General features: G+C 45.5%; 1 protein-coding gene and 1 pseudogene across 2 annotated transcripts in view; both read right to left on the minus strand.

The window, feature by feature from the left end:
* FAM171A1 (family with sequence similarity 171 member A1) overlaps positions 1-18,468 on the minus strand; it is a 135,665-nt gene that overhangs the window by 104,201 nt on the left and 12,996 nt on the right. The window lies entirely within an intron of this gene.
* LOC111561517 lies at positions 4,584-4,684 on the minus strand (annotated as a pseudogene).

Here is an 18,468-nt window from a genome sequence, read left to right on the forward strand (position 1 = left end):
CAAAGACCTTGTCCCACAGAATTCCTCCTCCCAGACCTACAGCTCCTGATTTTCCTTTGTGTTCCCAATCCTAAACGTGACACTACAGACGAACTCACCCAGATGTTACAACTCTGTTATTCTGCCTTCAGCGAAACTAAGGTTTCTCTTTACAGAACCTTTTTGAGGAGCGGTTTAACAGCAATAAGGTTCTTCGGCAGCCCCTCCTCTTTTTAATGAGAAATAGAGCTCTAGAAAATTGGAAAATGTCCTCTGACCTTGGATTTTAGAAGTTGGTCCTGTGATCAAAGAGGAGACACGATCACCTTCTGGCTCGCCACTTACTGGCTGATAAATACTCCTGGCATCAAGGCTGCTCTAGGAATCAGAAGATTGGGGCTGGCATCTCTTAAACCTTAAATAACTGATTTACAAAAAGTTCAATCTATGAAACATTTGGTGGTTGACTACCACAGCAAGTAACCTTACTTTCATTTATACTCTGTTGGAACAGCTCACTAAATTTAACAAAATGCCGCAGTGCATTTATGGAACATTCAAGACACGCACACGTGCTCACACATACACACAGGAGAATATTACTCAGCCATGAAAAAGAATGAAATCTTGCCATCTGCAACATGGATGGACCTTGAGAGTATGATGCTAAATGAAATAAGTCAGACAGAGAAAGACAAATACCACATGATCTCTTTTATACGTGGAATTTAAAATATAAACAAACAGGGGCACCTGGGTGGCTCAGTCAGCTGAGCGTCCCATTTTGGCTCAGGTCATGATCTTGCGGTTCGTGGGTTCGAGCCCTGCATTGGGCTCTGTGCTGACAGCTCGGAGCCTGGAGCCTGCTTCGGATCCTGTGTCTCCCTCTCTCTCTAACCCTCCCCTGTTCACCCTCTGTTTCTGTCTCTCTCAAGAAAACTAAACATTAAAAATTAAAAAATAAAAATAAAAACAAAAAGCCCAAACAAAACAAGCTCATACATACTGAGAAGAGGTTGGTAACTTCAGGAGGCAGCAGGGGTGGGATGGGAGAAATGGGTGAAGGGGCTCAAAAGGGAAAAAGAAAAAAATGTTAAGAGAATAAACTTACATTAAAAAATGCTGAGGTAAGAAATCTATTTGCTTAATGGAAAGGGTTTTTTGTTTTTGGTTGCCAAAAAACCAAAAATCATGATCTTAAAGTACCTCATCAGGGTTTTCAAACAGAAGGAAAACAAAAATTGGGCCAAAGGAGATAATTAAATTTTAAAAGCCATTTAACATTTACAAGATGCATATATACCTATAAAGCACTAATGTTGAGATTTGAAACATAAAATGCTAAACTTGTTTGAATCACAACTTGAAAGTACAATACTTTTATCTTTGTTTCCATCAAGGTGGCGTAAAAGCACGTACATGGAGATATATGGCTTTCTTTCCCTCTGATACAGACTAAAAAGTGAATGAGAAAGTGGGAATAAATTCCTAAGATTGGTAATCAAGGTTAGGTTCATTTTTATCTTCTACTAGACTCAAGTTTCTGACTCATTTAACCTTCTACTATTTACCTTGACTTGTAATACAGAGAAATTCTTTCCTTCTCTGCCAGCGTCCTTGGATTCTTACTCAACAACTGGGGACTTAATACAGCATCTGGTGTCAGAGGTCCTTCTGAGTGACCACTGTGAAATCTGTCATTTATACCTGAGTCAACAATGCAGTATTCTCAGGGAGGAGGGAGCAGTAATGAAAAGGATGTTATTCAGAGCACAGTACCCTCAAAAACGGAGCTGAGAGAGAGGGAAGCCTACAGGGTTCAAGGCCACCATCTGTCACCCAGGTTGACTGGGGTCACTGGTTTTTCTCTATATCCCCCCTGAGGCAAGGCTGGGCTGAGCAATACCCAGAAGGACAGACACACACACACACACACACACACACACAAATAAGAAAGGAAAAGGAGCACCAAATAGGGCAGTTTTATCCATGCAGTAGATCTGCCTTCCACATGCGAGAGCGAAACGCTTTTGACCTGACACTTGAAACTCAGCAGTGGCCAGTGTCGGGGTTGTGGGGCAGGTAACACGTGGAGTTCTCAAGAGTGCACAGCTATGTGCAGAGACATTCTCTGTGGACCGAAAAAACTTGCGCCCGATGTATTCTTTGATTTTGAGGTGTAGCTTTACTGCTCCACTTAATATTTCGTAAACGGGGATGTGTTTTATAATCAGTGTGGGCCTATGATATGGTAGCGTCTGGGCAGAATCAAGGAAATCCTGTATGTTCCCTGCTGTTATTTTCAGCCCTATAGAAAAAGGGTTTCAGGTACTAAAATGGGATTAAATGTGAATGGTTAGGACACTCACATGACCAACATATTTTCTCTACCGAATGATACTGTGTAATGCTTGGGTGTGTGTGTGTGTGGGGGGGGTGCTATAAACCATTTTGATAGGAAGCAGGCTCTCAGATTCAAGGATTTAGGGGTCACTGTCCGGTACTAAATTTTCTAAACATGGTGGAGACTGACCGGACCGCATCTACTTTCCCACTCTGACAATGCACTTGAGCTCTGGTCGTGGTTCTGTCTGAATGGACCATGTTGTCTTCCCCAGGGACAAGCTGAGACCGACTGCTCTAAAGGTCTATGCCCAACACCCATGGGCCAGGTGGGAAACTAATGCTGGAAATAAAAGCCCCCCAATTCTGACTTTTCTTTAAGAAGATAACGCTTTCAAACCCTCAGCTAGCTACCCTGAGCTCTGAAATCCTGGGGTTCTCAAATCAGTGCTGAACAATCCGAGGAGGGGTGCTCCACAGGTCTAGGTCTGGGTGCCAGGACCACAGCTGGGTTTCAAAGTGTTAGATTCAGAGACAACCTGCCAGCAGCGGGCTTGGCGAGACTTCTCGAAGCTTTGGTTTCTCCAAAGAGAGAAACCGTATGGCTGTGTGCTGTAGACTGATCTGTGTCATCCTCACCTTCTTATGTTGAAGCCCTAACCTCCAACGTGACTGTATTTTTGAGCTAGGGACTTTAAAAGGTGACTAAGGTTCAATGAGGTCCTAAGGGTGGGGTCCTATTCCGATAGGATTGGTGGTTTTATAAGAAAAGGAAGGCAGTGGGGGAGCCTGAGTGGCTCAGTTGCTTAAGCCTCCGACTTCGGCTCAGGTCATGATCTCACGGTTCCTGGGTTCGAGCCCTGCGGGCTCTGTGCTGACAGCTCGAGCCTGTAGCCTGCTTCAGATTCTGTCTCCCTCAATCTCTGCCTCTCCCCCACTCTCACTGTGTGTGTGTCTCTCTCTCTCTCTCAAAAATAAACAAACATTTAAAAAATTAAAAAAGAAAAGGGAGGCAGACACAAACACTTTGGAAACAGCTTCATTTATGATCAGGTTTGCTCCAGGTAGACCTATCTCTGAGAAAGTTTCAAAGCCCTGTCTTGGAGGAAAGGCACCCATTCATGGTTAAGTCTAAGGGTTTGGGGGCCGGATCTGTGTTCGAGACCCAGTTCTGCCACTTGGAGTCATGCAATCCCAAGAAAGGGGTTCCTACCTGGGGAAGTCTTCCCTTTTTCACATGTAGAGCTGGGATAAGACAGCAGCATCAGTTAAGGAGGCTTTTGGCTGCGAACACTGGAACACCAGGCTAGCAGTGGCTTAAACAAGCAGGGGTTTACGTTTCCCAAAGAACAGGAAGTCTGGAGGCAGCAGGGGCCGGCCAGGCTTAGCTGCTCGGCAGTGTTGTCCAAAACTGGGGTTCCTTCCAGAAGTTCAACCCTCAGCGGGTTGGCTTTTTGTCACTTCCTAGTCAAAAGTGTCATCACTGGAGCACGGGCTGTCACAACAGTGTCCAAGTAGAAAAGAAGGAAATGGGCCACAGGGTTCCCTCTCCCCGCCCCCCCCCCCCCCCCCGTGCCTTCCACTTATCAGGAAGCAAAAGCAGACAGGGACATGCTGTCACACCCCAGAACGGGGTCCTGCACTAGGGTGACCCCAGCCTTGAGGATGAGCCCATGTACTCTGACACCTGAACAAAACCAGGGTTCTGCCAGCAAAAAGATGGGCAGTGTAGACTTTTATTAGTGTTTAGAGAGAAAAGTTACATGAAGTATGCTTAACACAGTGAAGTGTGGGCTATTAACAAATTATCAATTAACAATGATTTATTAATAAACTAATACATTGTCACCTTTCACTAGAACCCAGAGTTACCTGATAAACTCTATTTCCCTCAGGGAGACTACTTGATGAAATCTCTATACAGAAACATTCAGGTCTGTGTGTCAAGGAGCCAGAGCAGAAATTCTTGGAAGATGAATTCTTAAGGGAAAAAATGTAAGCAAATGATATTCTACCTGTAGCCTCATACTAAACCTGAAACTTGTCTGATGTTCTTTTTTTTTTTTTTTTTTTTTAGTGTTTATTTTTGAAGGAGAGAGAGAGAGAGAGAGAGAGAGAGAGAGAGAGAGAGAGAGTGGGAGAGTAGCAGAGAGAGAGAGGGAGCCCCGACTCGGGGCTCGAACTCACAAACCGTGAGATCATGGCCGTGAGATCATGGCCTGAGCTGAAATCAGATGCTCAGCCAAGCCACCCAGGCGCCCCAAAATATGGAACACTTCACAAATTTGTGTATTATCCTGGTGCAGGGGCCATGCTAATCTCTGTATCGTTCCAATTTTAGTATATGTGCTCCTGAAACGACTACAAAGTGTTCTTAAACTATAGTTCATACCACTGAATCCTCTGGGATCTGAACAAGGTATTCACGGAGTATCTTTAGTGTAAATACACTGAAGGCCTTTGGAAAAGAGGGGAAGAAAAACCCTCTTTCAAGATTGTTATGGCTCACTTAACATGGTTTTAAATAAACTTCTACTTAAAAGACAACATGCTTTTTTTTTTTTTAGCAGGCAGACTATATAAAAAGTCCAATTAAACGTCTTCATGGAAACACTCATTTTGCAATTAACTCTGAGGTCTGATTCAGATGCGTGTGACCTGATCGTGAAAGCTTAGGAGCTATAGAGGGGCCCCTGGCTGGCTCAGTTGGTTGAGCGTCTGACTTCGGCTCAGGTCATGATCTCATGGCTCGTGAGTTCGAGCCCTGCATAGCTCAGAGCCTGAAGTCTGCTTTGGATTCTGTGTCCCTCTCTCTCTCTGCCCCTCCCCTCGCTCATGCTCTGTTTCTCTCTCTCCCAAGAATAAGTAAAACATTAAAAAAAATAAAAAAATAAAGAGCTATAGGAACTAAGTGCTCATGCCTGGATCTCCCATATGCAAAAAATAGATTTTGTACAGGGGGAAATGCTAATAGTTCTGTAATCCTAAAACTGGTAGGTACCCTTCCCACCAGCAGCCAAATTTCATCTTTTTTCGATTCAGACCTGGAACTGCTGGGGAGAACAGTCACTATTTTGCATGCTCTTTCCCAATACGTATAAAAATAAACAATACTTCTGATACGATGTCAGACTGAAAAATGAATGCCAACTAATGAAGGAAACAGCAATTAGCAAAGTCATTCATTATGGTTCTGCTTTTGCCTCTGTTGCTTGTTTATGCCCATAAAACAATAAATTCACGATAGTAACCTAATATTTTATATACATTTTCCCTGAAATCAAAGTAGAAGAGATCGAGGACATCTGTGACGAATATATTCTGCTAGTATTAAGAGTCCCTAAATTCGATTATGGTATATGGCATATATTTTCTCCCATAAAACTTGTATTTTCAGCTAATAGGCATCACCTTCTAAAACCACCTTACTTCTACCTCCAGCACCAACAGTTACCTTCCTCCTTGGGGATTATTTTATTTTTTTAAGACATATGTGATTTTAGAACAGTTTTAGGTTTACGGAAAAATTGCAAAGACAGTAGAGATAGTTCCCATATAGCTTTTACCCAGCATCTTGTAGCAAAATCTGGTACATTTGCTATAATTAATTAACCAATGCTGACACATTGTCATTAACCGAAGCTCCTCCTTTATTCAGATTCCTTAGTTGCCCCCTAATGTCCCTTTCCTGATCCAGGCCCCCATCCAGGAAGTCGCATCACATCTAGTTGTCGTATTTCCTTAGGCTCCTCTTGGCTGTGACAGTGTCTCAGACATTCCAAGTTCTTGATGACCTGGGCACAGTTTTGAGGGTACTGCTGGGTATTTTGTACAATGTCCCCCAGTTTGGGTTTGTGAAGTGTTTTCTCACGGTTAGACTGGGATTAAGGGTGTAAGGAGGAAGACCCCAGAAGGAAAGTGTCATTCTTGTCACATCAAGGGTACTATCAACATGGCTATTGATGCTGACCTTTGTCACCTGCCTGTTTGTTCAGTTCCTCCTAACGAAACAAGTAATCGTAGAATTACTTTCTCCTTTCCACAACCCATACGTGAGGGGCTGGAGGTTTTGTGACCTTGACAGCAGAAGACTGACCTCACTTATTTCGGTTCTTCTGTATAAGGGATGTGTCTCCTCCACTCCCTTGCTCGCTAGCTCACTCATTCAATCGTTCATTCATTTGTTCCTAGCTGTATGGACTCCTGGATACTCAAGAGTTAATTTTTAGGAAGAGGCAGGAGGGCGTCTGGGTGGCTCAGTCAGTTGAACCTCAGACTTTGGCTCATGTCAGGATCTCACAGTTCATGAGTTTAAGCCCCACATCGGGCTCTGTGCTGACAGCTCGGAGCCTGAAGCCTGCTTCAGATTCTGTGTCTCCCTCTATCTCTGTTCTTCCCCCACTCACACACTCTCTCTCTCTTTCTCTCAAAAATAAATAAACATTAAAAAAAAAATAAAAGGAAGAGGCAGGAAGGGATTTTGTTGTATTTGAGCATGTGCAAAGGCCGGGGAGGACGGGCCGCTGTGCGCACAGAGCTGCTGGCCTCCCTCACGCCGACCAGACTCCCGTCACACACCAGACTGATGGCCCACAACAGTGAACTTTCTGCCACAGTAACAGTACAGAGTCCTACATGCTGCAGAACTCTGGCCTCTGTCTGAGCAACCAAACTGCAAACGCTGAACCCACCATATGCCAGAAGCCCTGCTGCCCATGTCAGTGCCCATCCTGGCCCTCGTCCTCAGCTCCCACAGTCAAGCAACTGGCAAAGTCTAGGCACGATGCTCGTAAACACCCTGAGTCGGCATCCTATCAGGAGAATGGCTGGGACCTACAGCCCACCCTACAGCCTCTTGCACAGACTTGTGTGCACGGTGGGGTACATGGTACATGGGCTTTCACTGAAGGCCGTGAATTTAGGAGAAACAATCCTGCAGGTCTTGATAGTGAGTATATATAGATAGTGGGAACTGAGCAGCGAGGGGCACATTATGTATGAAACACAGCAGGTGATGTCATGGAGGTTGCACAAAGTGCTAAGGGACCCTACAGAGAAGTCATACAAGGAGATGACAGCTGATATGGGGCCAGAAAAACAAGCAAGAGTCTGAGATGGGGAAGGGGGAGGGTGGATCTAATTTGTAATCATTTATCAGTATTTTCTTTCTTTTTTTTTTTTATAAATTTTTTAATGTTTGTTTATTTTTGAGGGGGAGGGAGAGGGAGAGAGGGAGCAGGGGAGAGGCAGAGAGAGAGGGAGACACAGAATCTGAAACAGGCTCCAGGCTCCATGCTTTCAGCACAGAGCCCAACACGGGGCTCGAACTCACGAACCGTGAGATCATGGCCTGAGCCGCAGTGGGATGCTCAACTGACCGAGCCTCCCAGGTGCCCTGAGTCTAATGCTTTTAAGTTTGCTTATGCCAGTGGGTGACGAACTCTGCAGGTGGCAGAACATCTAGGTGTGGGAGTGGAATCTGCACAGAGTCGCAGGTACATCAAACCTGAAGTAGGTTTATAATTCGGGGTAACGGAGGACTCATCTTATCAAAGGTTCTCTCACTGAGATAAACAGCACGGACTAGAAACATTTTCAACTATAATATTTTCTAGTGCAACCTGGAAAAAGCCCCAAATGTTCCATTTTGGGTATTAAAACACCTCTGCTTGGCTCACAGAAAGTCCTACTTGAGAACCACTGGTCCAGGTGACTGATGAGTGTAACACGTTCTGTTTTCAGCAGACCGAAGGCTACACTTAGAAGCCATTCTCCAAATCAGTACAAAACCCACATTAGCAAAAAGAGGCTTCACAAGGCACATTTTGAAAACTTTATTTAATAGTTTCCTTCGTTTTTCCCCAATTGCTGGTAACACGCACTATCCTATTTTTAGCTCCACTGTACATTAATGAAGATCTATGATAAGATACATGTAATTACTTGTAAGTTAAATGGGAAGACTCTGCTCATAGTAAAAAAAAAAAAAAAATCGACCTGCCTTCAAAGCAACAGGAAGAAAGAATCAAGGGGGGAAAGTGATACCATGGCAACACAGCTTTCAGAAAGACAAGCTCTGCACACCTTGTCAGCTACTCCACAGAGCTGGAGACAACCCGGGACATACCTGTGCTTCTGAGGATGCCCATGAGATCCTCAGGCACATCACAGAGGCAAAGGGACCCTTATGCACAAAGAGTCAGACGCCGCTGCCCCCCCCAAACAGGGGGAGGTCCACACAAACACTAACAGTAACGACAACAGCAATAATAACATAACGGACGGCTTCTATCTCCGTCTGACTTCTGAGTCTGCCACACTCAAAATACTGCTCGGATTAACCCTGTGACGTCAGCATCGGGACCACAGGGACTATGTCCGGGATCTGTAGGCCCTCCCCCAGAGGTCCTGATCTGTGAGGCAGGGCCCAGGATTTGCATATTTAACTAGCATCCCGGGATTCAGATGCAGGAGGTCCTCAAGGACACTCGGAGGCACAGTGATGCGGGGTGCAAGCCACAGGCGGTCTGCTGACCAAACCAGCCCACTTTACCCCGGGAGTCACCCCTCAAGACTTTTATCATCAATCCTTCGTTCTGTGCAGTGTGTCGATGTAACTGTAGTGGCGTTAACCTGGGACGGTTAAAGTGATGAATGGAAAGTCGAGTATAATGAGCTTGTCGCACGCAGAATGGCAGAGCCAGGCTGCCGATTTAGACTCTTAGCCAGTCAGGGTGCCTCCTAATTAGTTCTGCAACCGTATCCCGTTGCTAAAAGTCTTGAGGGGTGATGACAAGTGGCAATAAACATGACTACAGCTCCCAGAAAATTTTAACCCCGATTTGAGGGACTCCAGGATGCCAAGTCTGACCCTCTCCAGTCCTATTTATATATGATTTTTATTTAAAAAAAAAAAAAATTTTTTTTAACATTTTTTTTATTTATTTTTGAGACAAAGAGAGACAGAGCATGAACAGGGCAGGGGCAGAGAGAGAGGGAGACACAGAATCGGAAGCAGGCTCCAGGCTCCGAGCCATCAGCCCAGAGTCTGACGCGGGGCTCGAACTCACGGACCGCGAGATCGTGACCTGGCTGAAGCCGGACGCTTAACCGACTGAGCCACCCAGGCGCCCCTATATATGATTTTTAAAATGCATTCGGCACACACGTGACTTTCTGACCACTTGGGCCATTATGTGAACAGCTAAGAAACCCAACCTGAGAGTCATGGCCCAGCATTAAATCTGCCTGGTGTTTACTCCGTAAGCAGAGGTTCTGTCCCTTATCTGCATGTTGACACTCGGGGAATACTTCAAGACAAGCGCAAAGATGAAAGTCAGCATGTCTCAACTCTGGCTGACACAGAATCAGAGCGGAGGGCTTTGGAAAAACTACCCATATTCAGGCCCCCCTAGACTTCGAACTTAGAGTCTCTGGGGTGAATCCTGCTGATGCTCCTGGATAATTATAACGTCCACCCAGGGTTGAGCCCCACTGGGAATGCTTGTTCCTCTCAAGACCGTGAGCATCCTGGAGGAGGACACGGTTTCTCCCTCTCTGCCTTTCAAACCAATACGTAATAAATTATCGCTGAGCTAAACTGAATATATTTGCCTATCGGACTGTTTCCACGTCTGTAGCGGGCAAGCAGCCTCGAGGACCGAAGACTGGGTTCACATCTGTGACCTCACCTTCCCAACCAAACAACATTGGCACAGCTGGTCCCACACCTCCAGGCTGAAAGACGCGCCTGTCACTGTTCCTCTCGCTTAATGGGGGCTGAGAAGTGCTTCAGAGGTGGGGCTGCGATTACAGTCGGCAAAGGCAGGAGCCTTCACCAAATAGGAGGACGTCCCTCGGAAAGTCACCATGACTGAAAGGAGAGCTAAAAGACGGTTAATCGCAACAAGTGCCTTCTGCTGGCAGTAAGGGTCGCCAGATTTAGAGACCTCAAAAGTAGGGTGTCCGTTACGCTTGACCAAGTTTCAGATGACCAACAAATAATTTTTAGTGTAATTATGTTCCATGCACGATTTGGGCACACTTACACTAAAAATCTATTCACTGTGTGTCTGAAATGCCACTCAACTGGGTGTCCTTAGTTTATCTGCAGCTCCAGTGCTAATGGTCCCAAAGTCAATTTGTGTGAGTTTGTTTTGGGAAAAAGGGATGGCGGTATTACAAGATAAAAACATCTGAAAACGCTGTGTTTTGTTTCCCAACAAATGCTTTGGTAGTCCCAGGCATAGGGGCTGTCTAGAATAAGATATAAGCAGAACATCCCTCTCAGTGACTTTTCAAAGAACGGGGTTCTTCAGCTCCGAACAAAGGACACAGCAGAAGAGAAACTTTCGTTGTGGGCCGCAGCTGAGCAAATTTATCAAACAAAGGAAGCATTCAACTCACACTCTGTACCACGCTCACACACGAAAATTCAACAAACTGGATGCAGAAACCAGAAACAGTGATGCAATTTTATCTGGCTCATCTTGTGATTATGAAGTTCTCTTTCCTGTTTTCGCTCCTGAGAGAGGTGGAGGAAAGGCACAGTGGAAAGAGGAGAAAACTGGCCTTACCGGATTTGCTCTTTCAGCAAAGACACTGAGGACCAGATGGGAGGCAGTTCCGGCCTCAAGGATAGATGGACGGACTGCCCATGTGTACACACAGCTGCTCAGTACCGGGTGGGGAGGGTTTTCTGCTGTGCCCTCAGCACCTAGAACAGTGCCAGGAATACGGAGCCATTCAATAAATATTTGTTGAATGAACAGCAAAGATATGCACACAGACTTGGGAAGGGAAAGGGGGAGCCAGACATGGCCCCCGAAGGGGAGGATGCCTGAGGCTTTAGGAAGAGCAAAGATGAGTCAGTACAAAGCACTCGGGCAAGGGGGGGGTGGGGGGGTGGGTCCGAAGGTGCAGCATAGCGAGCATGTAGGACAACCACGAATGAAGACCCCTGGCCAGTAAAGCCCAGGTGGTGCTCGGGGGGAAATGGGGAGGACTGCCCTGGGGGCGGTCGGGGGAGATCTGGGGGTCCATCAGCTGACAGCTGGAAATGGGCCCCAGTGTAGAGCAGATGCTCTGAAGGGTTCAGGGCTGGAGCCCGAGGTCACAGCTTTCTCTCAAGAGGAAGAGGAGGAAAGGGGGGACCCGATGGGGACTGAGGAAGGGCAGCCCAGGCAGGAGACCAGCCAGGAGACGCCTCTGCCATGGAAGCTGGGGCCGCATGTCATGGAGACGAAAGTACTGGTGTCAGAGGAGAGCGGGCCGGGGAATGAGCGCTGGCTGTGGCAAAAGGGGTCCCTGAGGAGTGGTGAGGATGGGGGATGGGCAGCAGAGGGTTACAGGGTGAATGTGGGGGTGAGCAAGTGGGGACACTGAGCGTAGACCACAGCATTCCTGGCAGCGGAATGGAAGAAATCGTACGCGGGGGCTCTGGGGTCCGGGGGGGGGGCTGTTTCACAGGTATGTCCCTCCTCATTGGGGGAAAGGCCTCCAGATCTGCTGAAGATGAGAGACAGAGCCACAGGCTGGGAGGTGCTGACTGCACAGCTCCGGGCTCAAAGCCGGAATGCGATGGGCCAGGCCCCGGGGGTTTTCTCAACCTCCTCCCCCTCCAACTCCCTCCAGGAACCTGGTTTGCTGCCGACAAGCCCGGCCCAGTTGAGCCTAGAGCTCACTCCTGAGCACCCAGGCTCTCATCTGGACACGTGGTGCTTCTTCTGGAGGCAAGAAGATGAACGTTTCAAGAGGAAAAGGACGGGGGCACCCAACTCTACCTCCTACTTTTAAAAGCACAGAACAGAAATACATACAACCCTCGTGAGGTGGAATGTCAAATGCTCACACGGATCATCATTTTACCGGCCCCCTGAAGGTCTTCTGGGACTCTGCAGGCAGCCAAGAATCTCCAGGGAGATAAATTACAAAAAGGCCACTTAGGAATTTCGTTGCCTCGGCAGGGCCTCACCCACCTTCCACACAGGGACGGAGAAGAAACCACGGCTGGGGCGGCAGGCACAGCCTGCTGCTGGTATCTGAGTGTGGTGCAAAAGCCATGTCTTTCGAATAAAGTGACTCAGAAGTCTAGTCATTAGTTAGCCCTTAAAAAAAAAACAACAACAAAAAAACCAACTACGGGTGAGGGGTGCCTGGGTGGCTCAGTCGGTTGAGCATCCGACTTCGGCTCAAGTCACGATCTCACTGTCTGTGAGTTCGAGCCCCACGTCGGGCTCTGTGCTGACAGCTCAAAGCCTGGAACCTGCTTCGGATTCTGTCTCTCCCTCTCTCAAAAATAAGCATTAAAAAAAAAAATTATGGGGAAAAAAGGGACTCTATATCTGAGTAACAGTGGTCAGCTATTCTTTATTTAAACAAGCCCAAACAGCAGGCAATAAGTGACTTATTCCAGATGCAATCCACACAAAACTAAAGATCATATACTAACATAAAACCGATAAAAATGTGCAAGCTTTACTGTTTATAACAGCCGTACTCCATTTAAAAAGAAGGTACAGGTACAGAAGCCTGGGTGGCTCAGTTGGCTAAGCATCCAACTTTTGGTTTCGGCTCAGGTCGTGATCTCTCATGGTTCGTGGGTTTGAGCCTTGCATCAGGCTCTGTGCTGACAGGGTAGAGCCTGCTTGGGATCCGGTCTCCCTCTTTCTGTCTGCCCCTTCCTCACTTGTGCTCTCTAGCTCAGAGTAAGTAAATAAATTTTAAAGATTATTAAAAAGAAGGTATAAAAAGATAGTTCAGTGTCAAGTATAAACAAGAACCGGAATGGTATCAGTGTTTCTATTGCCCTGAAATAGTTTTTACTGGCTTAAAACTATATGCAGCACGGCTGGAGACGGGCCGCAGGCAAATTAAAGATAATCAAACCAACAGTCACTCAGAGCTACGCAGGGTTTTCATTACACAGTTAGTACATGATGAATGAATACTTTAATTGTATGAATGAAGCAACCGAGTGGGAATTCTTACCTAAAAAAAGGCCCGCAATTCCTTCTAAGTCACAAGTGATGTGGGTTCCGCCCCAACACCTGAACATATTAAACCAGCTACCTCTCTTGAACGTAGGCTTTGAATAAGGTGAGAATACATTTTCTAGGTAGCTTTCTTAAACTGCAAGGTTAAAAATCTGAGGAAAAAGTAGCCAGATTCAATCGATGGCTTCCTGGGTCTGCTTCTGCCTGTCCCTAAATCTTAGGACAGGACGGGCAGTGAACAACCTCACCAATTCAAGTGTGGTCCAGCGACCAGCAGCATGGTAAGAGGTACAGCATCTTAGGGGCCACACTAGACCCACTGACCCGGAATCTGACAAGACCAGCAAGTGATTCGTATCTGCTTTCAAATTTGGGAAGCAGTGGTGAGAACTGGCTTTCTGTTTTGGCTCCCCATCCCAAAGGTTCCACGGAGCCCGGGCAAGTAGCCTCAGAAAGTTATCAAGTACTACTTTCATTATATTGCGTTTCACTTTATAACTTCTTTCAGTTTTATTTCACCTTTGCTCTGAGCCATAAAGCTGTCTGCCTTTTCTTTATCCATTAGCCTTAATTCTTCAAAGTAATTTGGCTTCATGCTAGCACCTAAAACAGTGTCAATTTTAAATTATGTACAGTAATAGGCTAGGAGGAAATGGAAAATATTTCCCAAGTTCAATTTTAGATAGGATTATATAATTTTTTTGTTTTCTCTTTCCTCTTTCCCTCTCTTTGTGTGTGTGTGTGTGTGTGTGTGTGTGTGTGTGTGTGTGACAAGTGCAATGGGCTTATTAGCAAACCTGTTGGGTTTCACAGCAAGCTAGGAAGTCACTTAGAGCACTACCTAGAAAAATGACATGTAATTAGAAACAGAAGGAGCCGGGGCCGGTGCGGTACACAGCACAGAACAAGGCCATATGCACACAGCTCACACTAAAGACAGTGTTCTACAACAGGCCTAGGTATGCGTTTCCAACTGAAACAGCAGTCCCACTCACTGAAGAGTTAACTGCATCCACGAAATTGTAAACTGGAGCAGTGGGGATCGTGAGTCTATTTTATACTGTCTGACAAGTAACAGGACAGGATTAATAACTATCCATGAATGAGAGAGCGAATAGCACTTAAACTGTACGTTCTCCCTACCACACTCTGCCCCTTCCCTTTCAATTCCTGCGAAAGCAAAGAGAATCCAATGAACCTTCCAGCCATTCCTGAAGCCATTCAAGAAGCCACTCCCCACATGGAGACACCTCTACCATGGCTTCCATGAGGACCGCTGGAGGAGACTTCTCTGGGCACTAGGTCCCTCGCACCCCATCCCAACAAGAATCAGCATCAGCTTCCTTATCTCAAACGTTTTTAGTACCTGAAAAGAGACATAGTACAATGTTCAATAACCCCATGTAAACTAAGATCTGGGTGTAAGCGGTGATGTTCAACAATTTTCAAAGTCTCTTTCGCTGCTAAAGTTGCCATTAAAGAGTTTGAACTTTCCATATCCTTTTGGCTGCTGTGGTGGGGCACTTTCCCTTAACTCTACTGGAAGAGCAGAACAAGAGTGAAGAAAAGAAAGTAGGGACACCTGGGTGGCTTAGTCTGTTAAGTGTCCAACTCTTGATTTCAGCTCAACTTATGATCTCACAGTTCATGAGATCAAGATCCACGGTGCCAGCACAGAGCCTGCTTGGAATTCTCTCTCTCTGTGCCCGCCCCCCTCTGAAAAATAAATGAATAAACTTAAAGAAAAAAAAAGAAAGTAGGAGCACTTGGGTGGCTCGGTCTGTTGAGCATCTGACTTTGGCTCAGGTCATGATCTCATGGTTTGTGGTTTTGAGCCCCACGTCGGGCTCCATGCTGACAGCACGGAGCCTGCTTGGGACCCTCTCTCTCCCTCTTTCTCTGCCCCTCCCCTGCTCGTGCTCTCAATCTCTCTCTCAAAAATAAACAAACTTAAAAAAAAGACAGTAAAGGAACTCAGTAACAAAGGCGACTAACTGTGTCCTCAATAAATTCCATGAGATTAGCAGGGGCTAGAGTTGAGAAAACCAGTCCCTTTGATGTTGGGATTATCTGGCTGAAGACTGACCAACCGTGCAGAATCAACGAGAAAAGGGGATGTGTAATAATTCAGGTGAGGAAGATAGATGAGACAAGCCGCCCGGCTCACAGACCTAGAAGAATACCCACTACTCATTATGCCCCTGCAGGAAGCAGGAGACAGGAGTTTACCAGCAGCTCAGCAATTCCACTGTCATTTTGCCAAAAAAAAAAAAAAAAAAAAAAAAAGAAAAGTCTTTTTCAAATGCTTTATAAACTACAAAAAAGCTACAATTCATATGGATGGTGGCGTGGCCCTGGGAGTGCCTTCCTCCCCTTCTCTGTGTGGTTCCTAGCCTTCAAACCCCACCTCACAAGCCACTTTCCTGGGAAGCCTCCCTGACTGCCCAGTTAGTTATTTCCTCCTCCCCATCCCTCTATGCTTTGCTCCTCCCTATAGTGGTTTGTTTATCTGTGCTTCTCCCATAGGAGCTCGAGTTCCTGAAAAGTGGGGGCTTAATTATCTTTGGATCCCCAGGGCATGGAACCATAAGAAGTCACTGATAATGCCCATTTTCATTATTAAATATGTGAGCTTTACTTGGTAGGGAGCATGACGGCTGCCCAGAAACTGGGTGGCTCAGACTGGAGAATCCCTGAGCAGAAATCATGACTGAAACAGTGAGTGTGAGTGTCTAAAGCAACCGAGAGAGACACTCTAAGAGAACAGAGGAGGAGCATGTGTGTGGGATTATCATCTCCATGCTGTACCAGTGCATGACTTCAAGCCACGCTCCCCCACCCACATGCACAGAAAGGAATAATCTCTTTCCTGATACCTCTCGGGATTATGAGGAGTAAAAAGATAACGGACCTGAAAGCACTTGAAAATCTGCCATTTAAGAAATTAGTATTATCAACCTTCCGGTGGTGAAAGGTAAGGACAGCAGAGACTCTTTGCTGGGTACATGGATGGGTGGATGGGTGGATGGATAAAGAGTGGTTCATCTGCCATGAAGCAGCTAAGAGGAAAAGAAGTTTAAGAAGTATCTAACTTGCCAGGCCTTTCTCTCATGTAAACGTCTCCTTAAGGATTCTGAATTTAGAAATGGGTAGATATGGGGGCGCCTAGGTGGCTCAGTTGGTTAAGCATCTGACTTCGGCTCAGGTCATGATCTCACGGTTCATGGGTTCGAGCCCCCCGTCAGGCTCTGTGCTGACAGCTCAGAGCCTGGAGCCTGCTTCAGATTCTGTGTCTCCCTCTCTCTCTGCCCCTCCCCTGCTCATGCTCTTTGTTTCAAAAACAAATAAACATTAAAAACAAAACAAACAAATGGGAAGATATAAGCAGGGAATAGTTCCACCTTAATTAACATGTTATCTAATTAGTGCACATAAAAAAATATCCTAGTCTGAAAGCCATTAACTCCTTTCTCTTGTTTACTTAGCATTTATGTATTACTTTTACGTGTACTGATTTAGAATGTCTCAGTTTAATATTTAATGCAACATCTAATAGGTTTCCATTAAGACACTGAAATCTTTATAGGCAATGATTTTATTTTTAAATTTGAAAAGGCAAATGAGGTTCAAGATGGTAAGAAAAAAAACAAACCTGTTTCAAACAGTAGTGGGGAAAGAACACAACGGGAGACTTCTATCAATGTTACCTCTAACTCAAAATCTACATTGCGGCACAAGAATCAAAACACAAAGTGGCGTTAAAAGTCATATTAACGGTTTGTGCTGCCAAGAGGTGAGCGAGCTGAATTAAAGGATCATTTTCTAAGGCTAATTTCACTAGGCAGTCTTTAAGTTTACAGTAAAGGAAAAAACGCGCCCACGAAACTGTGCACTGAGTATATGCCCCATGTGCCAAGTGAAATAGTTTGGGAAGGAGAGACCTAATTTCGCCACAGCCGTACTGGTGACATTTGGACAAGCGGTGGACCGAGGGGGCTCTGCACAGACAGCCTGGAGAGCAAAGCTACATTTTAAAAGGGCTCCCTGTGCTTGCAGATGGGCTGTAAACTTGACCAGACTGCAGACACTGTCCTCCACCCTCACCAGTTGAATGCATTAACTTTTCTATTCCTTTCCCATATGCTTTATCGCACATTCAAAAACATGGACAGCAGATGGTAGGTAACAAAGAAAGAGATCAATCACCCAAGCAAAAAATTGAAAAACCTTGTTCTAAAAGAGACATCTAAAAGCCACTTACCTCCAACCTCCCATTAGATGGGAATATTTTAATCGAGTGACATCAAACACAAGTAACTTCTTTTAGGTCATCCTTGAGCAGATACCGCCTTTTCGTACTGCGATATTTGCAATAATGGACTTGCATTTATCTAATGCTATTGTGCTTTCCTAACTTGGAATAACCACAGACTTCCTTAATATCAAAAACATAATAGAAGGGGCCAGCAGCTCCCAGAGAACAACTTTCTATCACAGTAAACACTGAATAAACGCAGGGCTCTGAGACTCCATACTCAGGAATCAGAGTAAACAAATGTATCTCATGAGTACGGAAACAAGAAAACGTTCTAAGTTTGGAAAAAACTTCTCTTTTTATGAAATCTCTATTTTAATTTAAACAGAGGGGCTATTTATGCCACTAATTCTATCTGTCTGTGCAGAAGTTCACAGAAACCAGACAAAGGGCTTGAGGAGAGAAGTTTTACTAACAAGGCAACAGTATATACAGCGGGGAAACCGGACACAGGTCTCACTGTTCTTTGCACGGATATAGTTTCTAAAAGGCAGGCGGCTCAGAAACAGACTAAAAGTTAGAAGAGGCCACATGAGGGAAGAAACAGAAATGAAAAATAGAGGACCTGACTCAAACACCCACTTTTTCCCTAATCCCAGACGTGGATCTCTGGAATAGCCCAGCCCCACAAAATCTAAAGGTAGACATGAACATTCCCTTGAAGTGTCAAATGTATATTTGTATAGGTTAATGGCATAAGCAAAGGATAGAAGGAAACGATGCTATCTTGTCTAAACTTCCAAAGGATATACCCAGTCATTAGGGGAGCTTCTTCAATCTCAAGGAATTTCATTTTCTCCCATAGCTCTCTTGGTATGTTCAACTCTGATTCAAAGT

This window comes from Felis catus, chromosome B4 (assembly GCF_018350175.1).
Source record: "Felis catus isolate Fca126 chromosome B4, F.catus_Fca126_mat1.0, whole genome shotgun sequence".
Taxonomy (NCBI): Eukaryota; Metazoa; Chordata; class Mammalia; order Carnivora; family Felidae; genus Felis; species Felis catus.